This window comes from Tamandua tetradactyla, chromosome 14 (assembly GCF_023851605.1).
Source record: "Tamandua tetradactyla isolate mTamTet1 chromosome 14, mTamTet1.pri, whole genome shotgun sequence".
In the NCBI taxonomy this organism is placed as follows: Eukaryota; Metazoa; Chordata; class Mammalia; order Pilosa; family Myrmecophagidae; genus Tamandua; species Tamandua tetradactyla.
The window spans coordinates 16,781,172-16,797,257 of NC_135340.1; the positions used below are offsets into that span (position 1 = coordinate 16,781,172).

The following is a 16,086-nucleotide window of genomic DNA, read 5'->3' on the forward strand; positions in this document are numbered from 1 at the left end:
CCAAGGTCATACAGATATTCGTGGCATGCTGTAGACTTTTCTGTGATACTATATCATCTTACACTAAAAATCAACTTTTCGTAATATTGAAAAGAAGGAAGACAATGTGGAAGTAGTGCCTATAAACTCCTAGTTTTTAAATATCTATTTACAAATCTTCAGTATTCTTACCCTCAAATCAGAAGCACCTTTTGTCCCTCCAAGTACGAAAGCCATGAGAGATGATGTTTGTTCAATCAACCACATCTTGGTTGATGTGGCAACCAAGAATCTCTGACAACTCCAATTGCTGCCCTTCCTATCCCTTGCAGATAACCCCATATTGTTGATAATTGTGTTCCTGGTTTTCACTCCATCTACTCTCATCCTGTATACTTTTTAGTGTTCTTATGAGAAAAATGCTTGGGCATTGGTTTGCCCAAGGCAAATAAGGAAGAAACAACAAGGTCAAATTAAACTTAGTCTCAAATGAGAAACATGTTGATTGCCGGTGCCTTCAGAAATTTGGTATTCTTCAGAAAGTATTGCATAGAAAATATGTGGTTGCATGTTGGGGACATTTGAACTGTGTTTTGTTTCATGATTTGTTTTCTGTAACCACTGATGCTGCCCCAAGTATCATCTTACAATCAGACCACTTGGTGATTATAATATTTTCTAGTTAAATGACATTTAAGGCCTTGTTTTATGAGCTCCAGCATAATTGGCTAATTTGGTAAACTCCAGATGTGTGAGATAATGTGCCACTCGTTTAAGTGCCTTTCAGACGGCATAAATTGCAGGGCCCGGGAGGTATAATCACTCCCTCTTGTTTTCATTAAGAAGGGGAATGAGTGGCTTGTGACACAGACAAAGGAAGTAGGACGCCTACAACTAAATCAACAACATGGCGAGATTTGGACATTTTCTTTTTGCAGGTGGACTCGCTCCAAGATCCTTGGCTTCACTTGATGTCTTAGTGGGTCTCCTTTTTGAAAAGTGGCTTATTTTAACACAGCGGGGTGATTTTAAAGCACCCTCTGAAAATGGAAAGTCCTGCCCTTTACAGATAGTCCCCTGAGTAAATAGCCTCTGAAAGTTGTCCCTCACCTTCCCATGGATTTAAGAGGAAGTCTTGGGTTTAGAGAGGCAATGATGGAGCCAACTCTTGCCACAGCCAGGAATCATAGTTTGATCGATTAACATCCTCACCACCTAAACCAACTGCACAAGGCCCAGAAATTGTTGCTGTTTTTTCTCTCTCTTCTTGACCCTCCTTCACCATCCAACAGAAACCAACTCATCTACCCAGCATCTCCAGGCTGGAGTAAGGCAGGCGACTCTGGGCATCACTGTTCTCTGGACCCTGGGACTGGTCTCCCTTGCCTGACTGTAGATGGTTGAGTTCACATACAAAGCTGAGTCAGGGGTTGGTGTGGACTTAGTACTGCTGACCCTAAGCAGGGTCTTCACTCCAGTGAATTAATACAGACTATATCCCAGGCTTTTGTGCAGATATCTGCAATGCCAATCAATTTTACGTCCATCCTTGGGTGTTAACTGGGTTTGCAAATCGGGTTTACACAAGTGAATGCTTCTTATGAGGACATGCTTCAGATATACACCTGACTTCTGTGATGAGTTTCCTGGTGCCTTGATTGCATAAAACACATTTCTCATCGCTTATGTCTTCTCTCTTTTCCGTTTTGTTTTACCAAAGAGACCCTTCCTAGTTCCCACTGGACCAGACTTGAGTGCTCCTTTGTTTGGACATTGAGAAAAGGTCCCAGCTGCTCTTGCTCCCACACCGCAGAGCTCAGCTCTGGCCTGCCTGGCCTTTTGAATTATGGTGTGACAAGTGTCCTCCTTAGGTAGAAAAAAGAAAAAATAAAAAAAGAGAGCAAGGAAAAAATAACAGAGCAGGTTAGTGTTTGGAGAATAAACTATAGCAAGTTTAGCTGGAGTTCTTGTAAGTGGTGGGACAGGTCCAGGATGTGACATGCACTAGACTGAAGACATTTTCTTCTTCCAAGTCTTCTGTTTTGGAAAGGGAGATAAAGGATGATCGCAACTTAGGAATGGATCCACTGTTATTCTTCTTGAATGATCTGTGTTCCTTTTTTTTTTTTTTTTTTTTTTTCATGGGCAGGGATGGGGACTCGAACCCGGGTCTCTGGCTTGGCAGGCGAGAACTCGGCCACTGAGCCACTGTGGCCCGCCTTGTGTTCCTTTTTAAAATGGTTATTCCGTGCTTTAAAATATGACACTATTATAAATTTTCATCTTAAAATATATATAATCTCCTTTCTTAGAAAGCTTTTAATATATTACTAAGAACTTTAAGATTATTTAGCAATCCAAGGATATAAATGAAAGAAGAAAATGTAAGGAGAGAGAATATAAATGAAGAAGACACCGTGGCTACTACCAGTATTGAAAAAAACAAAACAGGCAATTGAAAAATTTGTGCATCATCTCGTATTTATATTTGACCAAATTATCTTCCACGGCTGTGGAGGCAAACGACTGTGGATTTCAGCCGTCATGGGCTGTAACTGCCCCCCTCAGACTTCAGAATCAGGGGCCAGATGATGAACTCTCACAGCGCTCTGACAGCGGCACTCTAGGCTTCAGGTTCCCAGCATCCCCTTTCCTTGTCTAAATCAGAGGTCCTTTGTTCTGCCCACAGAGTGACCTTTCAGATGGTTTCAGTTCCTAGATCTTCCTCCTGTCATCACCACCGACTGCAAGCTGGCAGTCACACTCCTGCTCCCCCAGCCTCTCACTCCCAGAGCTTTCTGACTTACCGACTAGCCTTTGGCAAGGATTTAACTGCTGCCAAAGAGTAAGTGAAAACATGGGCAGGGCTGTCAGCGCGTCAGCAGGGCCTGACTGCGAGACCAAACCCAGGCTCAGCACATGCTCAGCTGTGGCACACGCTCAGCTATGGCACACGCTCAGCTGTGGCACACGCTCAGCTGTGGCACACACTCAGCTGTGGTACACGCTCAGCTGTGGCACTGACAAGAAGGAAAGGAGGATCGGTTGCTTGCGGGTGGAGTCATTTTCTTTCAGGAAGTTTGGTATCGTCAATTAAGAAAGATATTCTTAACATTTCATAAATTGTTGATGGGGGTTGGGAGGATTCCATAGCCAGTGAGAGATGTCCCACTGGAAATATTTTCAGGCCCTTATTTTGACTTATTCTTGGTTTCTGGTGGCTAGAAGCCCGGAGTCACCTGGGGAGGGGGTGGAGGGGGGAGGGAAATGTCTTTGCCAAAACCAAAATGTTTTCTCTAGTGGTTGTTAAACTGAATGTTTTCAGATGAGAATGAGTAAGAAAATCACTCTTCTACCTTTTCTTGTTTCTCTCATTGTGGAAAATAATTTAAGCATGATTTGACATAGGCAAGGTTAAAGGAATTAACATTTTATCTTCATCTCTGGCTTCCCCTACCATCACTGATTCTATGGAACTGCATTGACCAATATGCTATCTTTTTAATAGGAAATCTTCTATTCCTGACTATGTGCAAAGTTGATCTCATTCTATTTTCCTTGGAAAGGAAAAAGTCACGTGGTTTTTAAATATTCTAAAACACTGTTAAGTTATAAGCGTTGGCAAGTTACATACATACACATGCATGCATGCATGATTTAAATTCTGATTGAACTGCTTAGAGTTGAGTTCACCATATTTTTCTCTGTAAATCCCATGAGTCAAATGCCATGTGAGAATCCATGAGTGTCAGTTAATTTAAGGTTTTATTGTAGTTCCTTCTCAGGAATCTGTTTAGTCACCCAATTACAAACTTACCCATCATCTGTCCAGGCATTTTTCAGTTGGTCTCAAGTCTTTTGCTTTTCTTCCCTCCAAGTGTTTCTGGGGAAAGGAAGGAGACACTGTTGTTACAAAAGTGATTACATTCAAAACCATTGTTTTGGTTCTTTATTGGTTGTGATATGTATTCATAGGTATTACTTCACTTGTTGGCAGGTAGGAAAGATGAAGATGTGATCTCTAGTACAGGTCAGGTCACTTCTGATAAGATAAGCTAAGGATTTGCTCAGGGCCAAAGCTGGTGTCTGCCAGAGTCAAGATTCATCCCAGGATTTCTGCATCAAATATCATTCTCTCTATTCTGTCAATAATGTAAGGACAATATGAGTAATAGAGACGCAACACCTGAGATTTACACCATTCCCATTATTGTTTCAAAGCATTATCACGTATCTCAGGTGGGAGAATGTCATCTAGGCAGGTAAGAGGAAAAGATGGCATGGTTAGTTACCTTCCACATATAAGAAAACCTCAGCAGAACATTAAATGAGATGCCCAGACTAATAAATAGGATCCTGAGATCAGCATTCAAAGCATACAAAAACATTAATTTTTTTTTTAAATGGCTTCTGGCCAAATGAAATTGGGCTTCCATCATATTCTGAAGTTGTAGCACCAACATCCTGTCAAATCAAGACATAGGTCCATGGTCCTTTAGACACAGCCCTCTCCAAAGGGAAGGTACCAAACGCAGTTTGAGGTTAAAGCTCAGCGCATGAATTTAATTGTTATTTGACCTGCTGGTGCCTTTGCCTAACTCAACTAAGATACTGGGTAATGTGGTGGCTTGAAGTTGTATGTACCCCAGAGAGACATGTTTTAAATCTGGTATATTCCTGTGAATGTAAACCCATTGTAAATAGGACCTTCTGATGAAGCTACTTCAGTTAAGGTGTGACCCACCTCATTGAGGAGGGTCTTAATCCTATTACTGAGTCCTTTATAAATGGAATGAATACAGAGAGAGAGAGGCGAAAAAAAAGTCACAGAAGCAAGAAGGTGAAACGAATGAAACCCAGAAGAGAAGGGAGAGACCAGCAGACACTGCCGTGTACCTTGCCATGAGACAGACGAGCCAAGGCTCACCTTTAGCCAGTCTTAAGGAAGAAAGCATCACCTTGAGTATGCCCTGATTTGAATATTTTCTCAGCCTCAAACTGTAAGCTAATAAATTCCCATTGTTTAAGACAACCCATTTCGTGGTATTTGCTGGAGCAGCCTAGGAAACTAAAAAAAAGTCGTAAATATTAGAACCGCATGAAACTCTAGTTAAGTCATTTAACCAATTTCTTTAAATAAAGATGTCAGATAGGACCGAGAAATTATCATCTGATTGCGGTATATGTTGAAATATGTAGTCACCAAAAAGTAGAGCGGAGGCCTTGTTCCCCTGCTGATAAACACTGTGTTTATATTTCTCTCCCTGTCTGGCCACAGAGAATTCACAGGAAAACAAAACCCTCTGTGCCAGGAAATCTAATGTAGCCACAGTCTCGATATTGATAAAAAATGAGGTAAAGTATGAGATTTTTGGAAACTCTTAAAGAGAAAATGTAAGTTTGTGTCAGATGAATGAGTTCCTTGCTTGCTTTATGCAAAGTCTTTCCTGAATTAGATAACTCGAGTCAAAATGAGAGAAAATGACATGCACTGATGTCATTACTATTTCATACACTTTCAATTATCGGTGGATGGGTCAATACTCATTTAAAAATCCAATTAATAAAATTCGCAGAAGTTAACCCTTTCAAATGAAAAGACTGCTACAATATAACCCATTGAGCAATAGGACTTAATAAGAGATCTGGCTTCTTGTATAAAATAAAATATGTTTTATATTTACAGACATGTTTCTTCACCCCAAGCTCACTCCTTAATCCCCATGATTTACCTTCTGTTTACATCCATATTTGCAAACTGCTCTCTCAGAAGCCACCACAGGACTCTGATACTTCTTCATAGAATCTGAGACATTGATGAATGCAAGATGTGCTATTATTTTATATACTATTAGAAAGAAAAAATGCTGATATTAAACTCATAATGAATTAATAATGGCTCTGGATGTTGAGTGAAAAGTAGAGATTTTTTAGTAAACTTTTCTAGTTAGGGCATAGATAACTGATGATACCCAAATTGTGTCACTTTCACATTCAAAAATCTTTGATGGTTTCCCATTGATCCATGTGGTAGGCAAACATTCAGATGACCCCTGGTGAATCCCCCCTCCTGGTTTCCTTTTTTTTTTGTATAATTCTCTTCCCCTGAGTATGAGCTAGACTTGCTAAGTGTTCCAATGAAGGAATATGGCAGAAGTGATGAGATGTCACTTTTGAGATTAAGATATAAAGACCAATAGCTTCCATCTTGGGGTCCTTTTCTTGTTCTTGCTCTTTTGATCTCTTGCTTCTTCACTTGCTCTGAGGTGAGCTACCCTATTGATAGGCCCATGTGGCAAGGAGTGGTGAGCAGCCAGGGAGGAACTGAGAAGAACTGAACTTTCTCAGAATCACATGAATGAGTTTGGAGGTGAATCTTCCACCACTTAAGCCTTAAGATAAGGCCTTGGGCCCAGCTAACAATTTGACTGCAACCTCATAAGAGTCCTTAAGATAAGGCCTTGGGCCCAGCTGATGACTTGACTGCAAGCTCATAAGAGTCCTTGAGCTAGAGGCACCTACTAAGCCATGACCAGTTTCCTCACCCACAGAAATTCTGTGATAATAAAAGTCTGTTGTTTTAAACCACTGAATTTGGGGGATATTTGTTACACAGCAGTGGATAACTATTGCAATACATCACAAAAAATCTGAAACTCTTCACAGGATATTTATTTGGGCCCCTCCATATCTGATTTGGATCTTTTAATCTTTATCTTATCCCACATGCACCTTTTGTTCCAGCCCTTCTAATTTACTATAACTCCTGACACAATTTTTGTGTGCTTTTTCTTCATGCTTGTTCATAGGACAAGAATGCTCTTTCCCTCTTTATCTAGCTATGGAAATTTTGGTCATCTATAAATACCCAGCTCCAATGCTATCTTCTCTTTGACACCTTCACCTCATCATCTGGAGTGGAAATAATTTCCTTCATTTGTTCTCCTATAGCACTTTGTTCCTCCATGACAGCGTTTATCTTTGGATACAAGAGACATGGATTAGATTCCCATTTATAAGGTTGGGACCCTGAGTGTTAGAGACTGAATCATGAAAAGACATGATCAAGTCTTAATCTGCATTCCCGTGGGTATGAATCCATTTGTAAATAGGATCTTTGAAGGTTTTATTTAAATGAGGCCAAACTGAAACAGGGTGGGCCTTACTTCATATGGCTGAAGTCCTTATAAGGAGAGGGAATCTAGCTGGCAATATGACAGCTGAGTTAGAGGAAGCCAGAAGTCAGAGAAAGGTGCAGAAGGAGACAACAAGAGAGATTATCATGTGACAGGAGGCAAAGATGCAAGCCAAAGAACCCTAAGGATTTTAGCAAGCCAGCCCCAGAGTGCTACAAACTTTAGGGAGAAAGCATGGCCTATAGACTTGATTTGGGACTACCAGCCTCCAAAACTGTGAACCAATAAATTGCTGCTGTTAAACCAATCAGGTTGGTGATATTTGTCTTAGCAAGCCTAACAAACTGAAACGTCGGGCAGATTACTTATCCTCATCACATTTCAGTTTCTTCATTTTTGATATGGAAGTAATAATAGATTCTGCTTTGCTGGGTTGCGGGCACTCAGTAAAATACATTATAGATAAATATGTATACAGTTAACACCCAGGTTTTCAATGCAGACCCGGAAGTTCCATTCCAAGAGTATGGGCTCTGCCCTAGGAATGAGGACAAAACTTAGGTATATCAGCCCTAGCAAAGCCTAGGTGAAGGTGACCTGCTGTACTCCTTCTGCTTACCAGTCATAAGCTCTTCAGTTTTTTATGCGCCATCTCCTGCATTCAATAAAAAAGTACAAGGTCTTAGAATAAAAAAAGGACCAAATGGCCAAATATCAAGAAAAACATATACAATAATTGATTCAAATTTTGGAGTTATCAGAAAAGGACTTTTTAAAAAAACTATAATAAATATGTTCAAGAAGGTAGAAGAGGGAGAATTCACGAGAGACCTGAAATTTGTTAAAGGTAAAAAATAAGGCTCAAATAGAAATTCTAAAAAAAATTAAATAAAATACTATAACTGAAATTTAAAATTCAAAGGATGGGGTGCCTGGCTGGGTCAGTGGCGGAAGGCTTGCCTTCCATGCAGGAGACCTGGGTTCGACTCCTGGACCATGCACCACCACCACCACCCCCAAAAAAATTTATAATGAATGAGTTTTTGTGCACAGCCTTAGCTTGCCCAGTCTGCCATAAGCATAAACCACACAAGCATTTCTTATCTCATGGTTTCAGAAGCTAGAAGTCAAAATCAGGGCACTGGGAAGACCAGGCTTTCTCCCTAAAGTTTGAAGAATTGTGGTGGTGGCTCGCCACAATCTTTGGGGTTTCTTGACTTGCATTTCTGCCTCCTGTCAGCTCTTGCTCGCTCTCTCTCTCTCTCTCTCTCTCTCTCTCTCTCTCTTTCTCTCTCTCGTCTCTGTCTCTGTCTCAAAAGTTTGGTAGTTCTGGCTCTTGTATTGAGGATTTGATGCATTTTGAATTAATTTCTATATATGGTGTGAGACAGGGATCTGTATTTGTTTGTAAGCTGCCAGAATGCAATATACTAGAACCAGAACAGCTTTAAAAAGGAAATTTAATAAATTACAAATTTACAGTTCTAAGCCTATAAAAATGTCCAAACTAGATAAAGATATCTTAATTTAAGGAAGGCCAATGGGTCAGGAACATCTCTGCAGTTTCTCCCTCTCTCTCTCTATCTATCTATCTATCTATCTCTGTCTCTGTCTCTGTCTCTCTCTCCTTTGGTCAACCCTTCCAGTTTCTGCTGATTTTACAGAACTTCTGGCTCCTCCCTGTCGCTTTCTCTGACTCATGCTTTGGGATTTCTTCCGCCTATGAAGGACTCCAGTGATACAGATTAAGGCCCACCCTGGTTCAGTCAGGCCACACCTTGACGTCTTCAAAAGATCCATTTTATTGGTGAGTCAACTAATGCCAAACAAATTAAGTAACCATCCAGTATTTTATGGGCTGTAAGTATTGAAGTTGGAATTTGAATCCAGGCTCCAGATCTTTATCTCTGCATTATTTAAAAAAAAAAAAAAGTACTTTTTAAAAACATAAATTTTTTTTTCCTTGGTGGCTACAATTTTCAGAATGTTATTGCAAAACAGAAAATAGTAACTAGTTACAAATTTTAGAGAATAAACTGCGAATTAAGAAACCAAATTGCTTGATGACATCTGCTAGGGCACTAAACTCTTCTTGTAATGTGACCTCTACATTTTTCAGAGGATCCTTCAGAATGATGGGGCACTATTTAATATAGTGTGGTGTGGGCTCTGTTATGCATGTTTGACACATAAAAACGCCGCTGTGGTGAACAGAATGTTCCATCTTTTTCCTTAAAAGTCAAATTGCTCAGAGTCACAAGATACAAACCAAGGGTTTAATATTGACATTCTCAATTTCCTCCTTTCATGTTTGTGCATCTCATTTTCAGGATACTGACATTTTGCTTTTTCTACATCTCTGTCTTCACTCCTTCCTCTACCCTATCATCTGTCTTAAATGTTTCATCTTTTTTCTACATCTCCTCAGAGCATGGTAGCTTTTGATGGCAAATCTCTTCTCCAGTGATGGGGCATTCCTTGGGGAAATCCATTTTCTTTCAGCCTTGGCAGGGAAGATAATGCATTTATTGCATAGAACAAAGGGGTTATTCATCGGGACCGTAAGATCCCCAATATTTTTCCCTTCAGCTCTCTTTCCCTCAAACTCTTTGTTCACTCAGGTTGCATTTCTAAGCATCCCACATCCTATTTTCATTTCTTGTTTTAGACCCTTCGACAGAAAACACTCTTCCTTCCTGCCTTTCTGACTTCTTTTTTTCTTTCTTCTTTGTTGTTGTTTATAAAAAGGAGCTAGTCATTTCAGACAGAGAATTAAAATGAACAAAATTAAAATGTAAAGCTCCTTCTGTGATACTGGACAGATCGTTAACTATATATTCCATTCATGTTTCTCTGGTATGAGACCCAACTCCCTAAATTTTACAAAGCTTTTTGGATAAAGGAGATGAAGGATAAACAACAGCATTATTCCAGATAGAAACAGTTGTCTACATCTTTTTTCTATCTTCATGTCATTTCCTTTATCAGCCTTAGAGGAGCACTTAAAACCCAGCAAGCAAAGAGCATTTGGGTTGCCAAACATACACAGCCCTCTGTTAGACAGTACCTAGAGTTAATAAAAAAGACCCAACTCTGGCCTTCTAAAAACTTCATTCTACAATAAATTGACTGGAGGAGCAAAAACTATTGTTTCTGTCACATGATTCTATCGGCCTTTGTTGAAAAGTCCTTCTGGAAGCAGCTGCAAAAATGGCAGAGATTTGACCATTTGGAAAATACATCTGCATTTTCAATACCTTCATATCTCTTCACACCTCTTAATAACCATTCTCAACACAGTAAAGGGAAACAGCCCAAACGACGAAGGGACTTCCCAGACAGAAGTAAACTGTCCCCATAGGAAATAAAAACCTTCAAAGTGTCCCTGTCATTGAACTTGTTTCTTTTCCTACGACAAATGGACACATCAGACATAAAATTTAATTGAGACACACTAAACTAAGAGTCTGGCTTACCTGAAAAGGAGAAGTTACAGCATTCCACTAAGGAGACACCAAGGCGCTAACAATGCGTTAGCTACTTTATATCACATTATATCGAACTTCTGAACACCAGCAACTATTTGGTCTCTCACTTGTTTAGGATTTCAGCAGCCCTCAGTTAAACTGTGCTGTGTGATTCCATTTTACATTTCTTTTTCTGGGTGTTTTTTTTTTAATTGAAGAACGAGTATGCATATTGACAATTTTTGACAGCAGAGATAAAACCCCCCAGGAGTATATCTGTTTATTGAGGACTGACAGCTTTATAGCGAACATAAAAATAATCTAATGTTTATTGGGGCAAATGTTTGGACTGAGGATTAACTGAAACTACCGAATAGAGAAAACCTTTTCATCCTATTCAGACTTTTCAAATAAGGTTTGGGCTCCAACTACACAAAAACTTTTTGTGTTGATTTAACACTGCTTCCCTTAACTCATCCCACTGCGCACTCCCCTCCACTCCGCTATCTCAAATTGTGTTTTACGACAAGGGTTTGAAGTAAGTAAAACCTTAAAAAGGGAAGATGTTGCCATCCAGATTCACTGCTATAGAACTTACATGGGGCATGCAGACTTTCTAGATAATGGTAAAGGAAAAACTCTAAAATATACTACTCGTAATATAAATTGTCTTTTTGTCCTGCTGTTTCCTGTAGCTTTATCCATAATGTGAGTGCTTGGATTTATTTTTATTTATTTCTTTATTTTAGTCATTGTTGGAGTGGCAGAGCAAAAACTTGTTTCAAACTGTTTTAAAACTCTTTTTAAATGATTAAGGCTTTTTGTTTGTTTGTTTGTTTGTTTTGCCTTTAGCCAAGTATCAACAGCATTAGATTACTGTCTTTATTTTGAATGGGACATTCGAAAGGTCTTTAAAAATAAGCTGTTCATTTTATCAGGGGAAATATTGCCCATTTGAAAATAGATTGAAAATGCTTGACTTCAATTTTTTTAATTTGATGTTAGTTATAATTATCACTCAGATCTCTTTTTCTAGCATCTTTCTTCCAAAAAAAAAGTGAAGAATTTTATGCTCATCTAATTCATCCTAGGAATGTTTAAGTCAGCTACTACTACTCTCTTTACCACACTCTCAGCTTCCACCCACACTCCTATTTTCTATTGCATTAAATAAATAGGAGAAAAAAATAGGCAACTTGTTAAAAGGTCACTCAGGAGCGACTGTGGAGACAAAAACGGAAACCTGGTTTAGTGACTTAATCCCACACCCCAAGGCAGGTGAGTGCTTTGGCTCTTTCTCTTTGAAAAGACTCTGTCTCCTGGCAAAGCTGATCTGTGAATTTGCAGATAGCTCATGTTTTCTTATTTCTTCACTGACTCTAAACATGCCCATGGTTAGGGGAAGTTTTGGAGAAAGTGTCTGCATCATGCATTTGAGTAGACTAAACCGACTCTGGAAACGCCAGAAGCTTGCAGCAGCTGAGAAGTTTTGAGGTATTTTTTAAAAGAACATCATAGTAGGTGTGCTAAGTACACTTTACTGTGAGGCTAGAGTGAGCTCCCTCCATCTTGGTGTCCCCAGGACTCAGCATGCTGCCTGAATCATAGAGCGATGTCAGTAAATGTTTGTTGAACAAAATAAACTACACTTTTAAAATTTTAACTCTGTTTAAAGATAGATTTGGGCCTTTGTTGTTTGTTTTAGGAAAATGACCTACTTTTTAAAATGTACTAAGTGAGACACATGATTTTTTTCCTCCACTGATTTAATTTCTTCTTAAATTCCCCTCCTGCATCATGTCCATATTGCTGGCAATCGTCTACATTTTTAAGTGTGGTAATGTCTTGAAATGCAGAGATTGTTAGTAAGTTGGTACTTATGGTGTTTATGGAATTTTCATTTCTTTTCTACAGCATCAACTTGTTGGCTATTCCTGAGAGCGAAGTTACTTAGTGCTTGTGGGATCTTTTTCTAATTTGTATTGTGCAACACTTCACTTTCTAAAAAAATAAGGGAAAGAATCTCCTCCCTTCATCAGAAAATCATGGCTGTCCTTTATTGCCTTGCCCGTGACTTTGATTCCCTGGACGAGCTCCCCGGCACTAGGCTGGACTTGTCCTCAGGAAGTTATGTGCATGCCATGTTGCCCTTGAATTCTGTACCTCGTACCCACCTCCCCCAGGGCCAGTCTACCTGAACTGCCTATCTGTTTTCAGGCCCAGATCAGGCTACTGACATGGTTGTCTAATTTATTCTGAGTTGGCCACCTGGCTGAGTGAGGACCTCTCTTCTCTGGGTGAGTGACAGGATTCCCAGCCTGGCAAGCATTCAACTGCTGCCTGTCATTCTGAGAAGAGCTGGTAGGCTTCACTCAGGCCAGATGCAGCACAGTCCACATCGGCAATCTCATGGCTTGTTCCTCTAGTCCCAGTTTTAGAAATAAACTCTTCCTCAGCCCTGGGCTCCCATGATGAGAGGTTACAAGTCATCTCTTGTAAGTCCATCCTTCCTTTAAAAACAAAAGCAAAAAAGCCTCTGCTAACACCCTACATCTAGGTGACTCATGTTTTATATTACACTTTCTTTAAGATGTCCAGCCCTCTGTTGGGTAAGCAGAATTGTATGCTACAATCTCACCTCCAGAACCAGGTATGCCACAATCTCACCTCCAGAAGTGGGACTTCAGAAGTTGGCCGAAAGAATCATATAGTGCAATAAAATCTGCCCTAAGCAAAATTCTGCTGATGAGGATGGATCTACTTATAACTTAAGTTGTCAAAATGGACCGATTTAATTATGATCCTTAAGACCTTAATAACAAAGTTAAAATCATTTTATGAACTATATACCACTCAGCAATAGTATAAAATCATTTTAATTGTGTTTTTTAAACACAAGTCCTCATCACAAAAAGATTAATTTAAATAAATTACCATACTTACTGTACCTTTAAGGTAATTCCAATAAGCTATAGTCATGCTAGAATGTCCTGGGATCCCCTCATTTCCCCTTGATTCAGAAACTCATAAGAAATAATTTTCACTAATGGTCTAGTGGCCCTCAATAATATGAGTGTGGTGTGTTGTGAATTCAGTGCAGTGATTATTATGCAACCTACTCTCAAATGTTAAGAAGATGATGAGAGTTAGAGATAGATAAATAGAAAGCAAGAATAGTACAAATATATTAAAAGTTGGTAAATCTGGGTATCTGGATAGATATTGGAGTTCTTTGTATTGGTTTTGTGTTCTTTTACTTCTGTCCTATAAGTTTGAAATGATTTCAAAATAAAAAGTTTTTTTAAAATGCAGTGAATCATAAATCCATGCTGCAGCGAAAATTTGAAATCATTGAGATTTATGACATTTTGATCTAGCTGATCTTGGAGTGAATTTCACATATGCACTGAGTCATCAATATAAACAAACCTTTCATTTTTATTCCTTGGATGAGAGTCTTATTTTACTAGTATGTTTATATACATCATCCATAAATGCTACGCAATTGAAGTTTTGATTCCTTACGTAATTATATTTTCTAACCCCCTTTCAGCCTGAAATAAATATATTACAAACTGGTGTTGTGTGTCTGTTAAAAGACCTATTGCTATTCCTTTTATTAAACTTAATTAAAAGTGAGGGTTAATTTCCCCTTCTTTTGAGGAAACAAAAACACTCTTGGCTGAAAATGGAAAGTGAGCATTGCTGCCTCGGAAATAGCTTCTTACTCGTTCCTGCTCCTCAGTTAACACTGTGTGGACCCGCCTGCGAGTGTGTGTGTTCATTGCCTGCAGGCCTCTTACCTACGGCAAACTTGGCCATCCACTGCATTTCAGGCATTCGTCTTGCTGCTCGCTAATTAACAACTTCATCTCTATTAACTCCTTATTTGCCTTTGAGCTTCCATCTTATTCACTTTGCAAGCCTGTATTTTCTTTTTCATAGCCCAATAAAATAAATGTGTTTCATGAACTTCTTCGATTTGCTGCTTCTTGCCAAGTTTTTCTACTTCGTTATTCATCTGCACGATGAGTATTTTACTATGGGACTCTTAAAAGTGTGCGCAAGTTGATGAAGTTCCACTGTATACATAAAACCAAGCCAAAACTTGCCATTCAAAAGATAAAGCCAGGAGAGAATAAAGGCCATATGTTAATCCAGGAAAAAAAGATTGACTGCAGCTATTTCTCCCTGCTTGGTGTTTATAGTTATTTCTATAGAAACTGCACGTGGATTTCTGGGGATTGAATTTGACCCTGGGGAGGTACGCAAGTAACTCTGAAAACATTTGGTCCATTAACTTTGGGTTCATCATGTACTTAGGCTTGTCCTTTCTCTTTAACTCCTGACATGTATCAGACGGTCATGGTATTCATTCTGTGGTTTTATTTTGGGGTGGGGGGAGTTGGGAGGCAGTGAAGAAATAGGGGATGAGGCTTCTTCTCCATAAAGATAGTTGTGAGGCTGAGTAAGTTAGCATGTTAGCTTCCTCACCCACATTTCTTTGCTGCTTAGCAGTGTGAACCCAAAGGTCTTCCATTTATTCTGTTTATTCAGATTTTCCCATTAGTGACTTGGCCAGAACCAGAAATAATTTGCTTATCTTTCACTTCCATCCTCATTCCCTCCCCCCCCCCCCCCCCCCCCCCCCCGTTTTCTCTCTATGCCATATCCTGGGATGAGTTGGGGCTGAAAACAAATAGGCAGTTCCATTTTGGGCAGATGAGCATGGAGCGGGTGGCAGGCCTGCAGAATTCGGCTGCAATGCAGCGTGCACAGAGCTGATTGGGGGCATTCAAACAGTGAGGCCATTCTGTTCCTTCTCCATACTGTTTACAGAGGTGATCACATCACAACATCTTTGCCCCTATTTTACTTGATTCCACTTGGCCCTTTTAGTTTTGTTAGAGCTAAACGTGCAATACATATATGCTTGTTTAAGTAGGATATTTTTATTTTACCATCATTAGAAAAGAAAAAGTAAAGCCTGTGTAAGATGCCATTTCAGAGGAAAAGGGCACTAGAGAAAGACCAGGATTAGCAAATAAGAACTAGAGAGAGGAGTTTTTGGAAGAGAGAACCAGAGATAAAATAACTGTCTTTAAGATGGTGTGTAATAACTGTTGGGACCTATGATAGTGTTTAAAGCCAACGAAAATTTTTTTTTCTGTAACAGAACTCTTGAGAGCATTGCTGGACATTTGAGTACCATTTCAAAAGTCATGAGACCCAAAATTAATCCTTAAATTGTTTTTAATGTTTTCAATGAGAGAGGGCATATTATATTGAGAAAATGGAAGTAGTAAACTTTTTTGGTACTGATGGACTAAACTTTACATTTTTAAATACAAAGCGCAAACATGCAAATTAAGCTTTTGCAAAATAGAGGTATCCATGTGATGTATCGAATTCTAGATATTTCAGGAGACCTTTGGATTGCCCTGCTGCTGACTAAACTTTGGGCATTTCGGTATATTAACAACTTGATCACAGACCAGTTTTTC

The 16,086-nt window shown here is 39.3% G+C and overlaps 1 protein-coding gene and 1 long non-coding RNA gene across 2 annotated transcripts in view; one reads left to right on the forward strand and one right to left on the reverse strand.

Moving 5' to 3' along the window:
• Positions 1 to 16,086, forward strand: part of SLC25A21 (solute carrier family 25 member 21) — a 462,293-nt gene that overhangs the window by 335,769 nt on the left and 110,438 nt on the right. The gene's annotated exons all lie outside the window — the stretch shown is intronic.
• The window catches only part of LOC143655630 (uncharacterized), a 71,121-nt gene that overhangs the window by 50,501 nt on the left and 4,534 nt on the right, over positions 1 to 16,086 (reverse strand). The window contains exon 2 of the long non-coding RNA XR_013162193.1: positions 3,797 to 3,862. This is a non-coding gene — a long non-coding RNA (uncharacterized LOC143655630). The remainder of the gene's footprint in view (positions 1 to 3,796; positions 3,863 to 16,086) is intronic.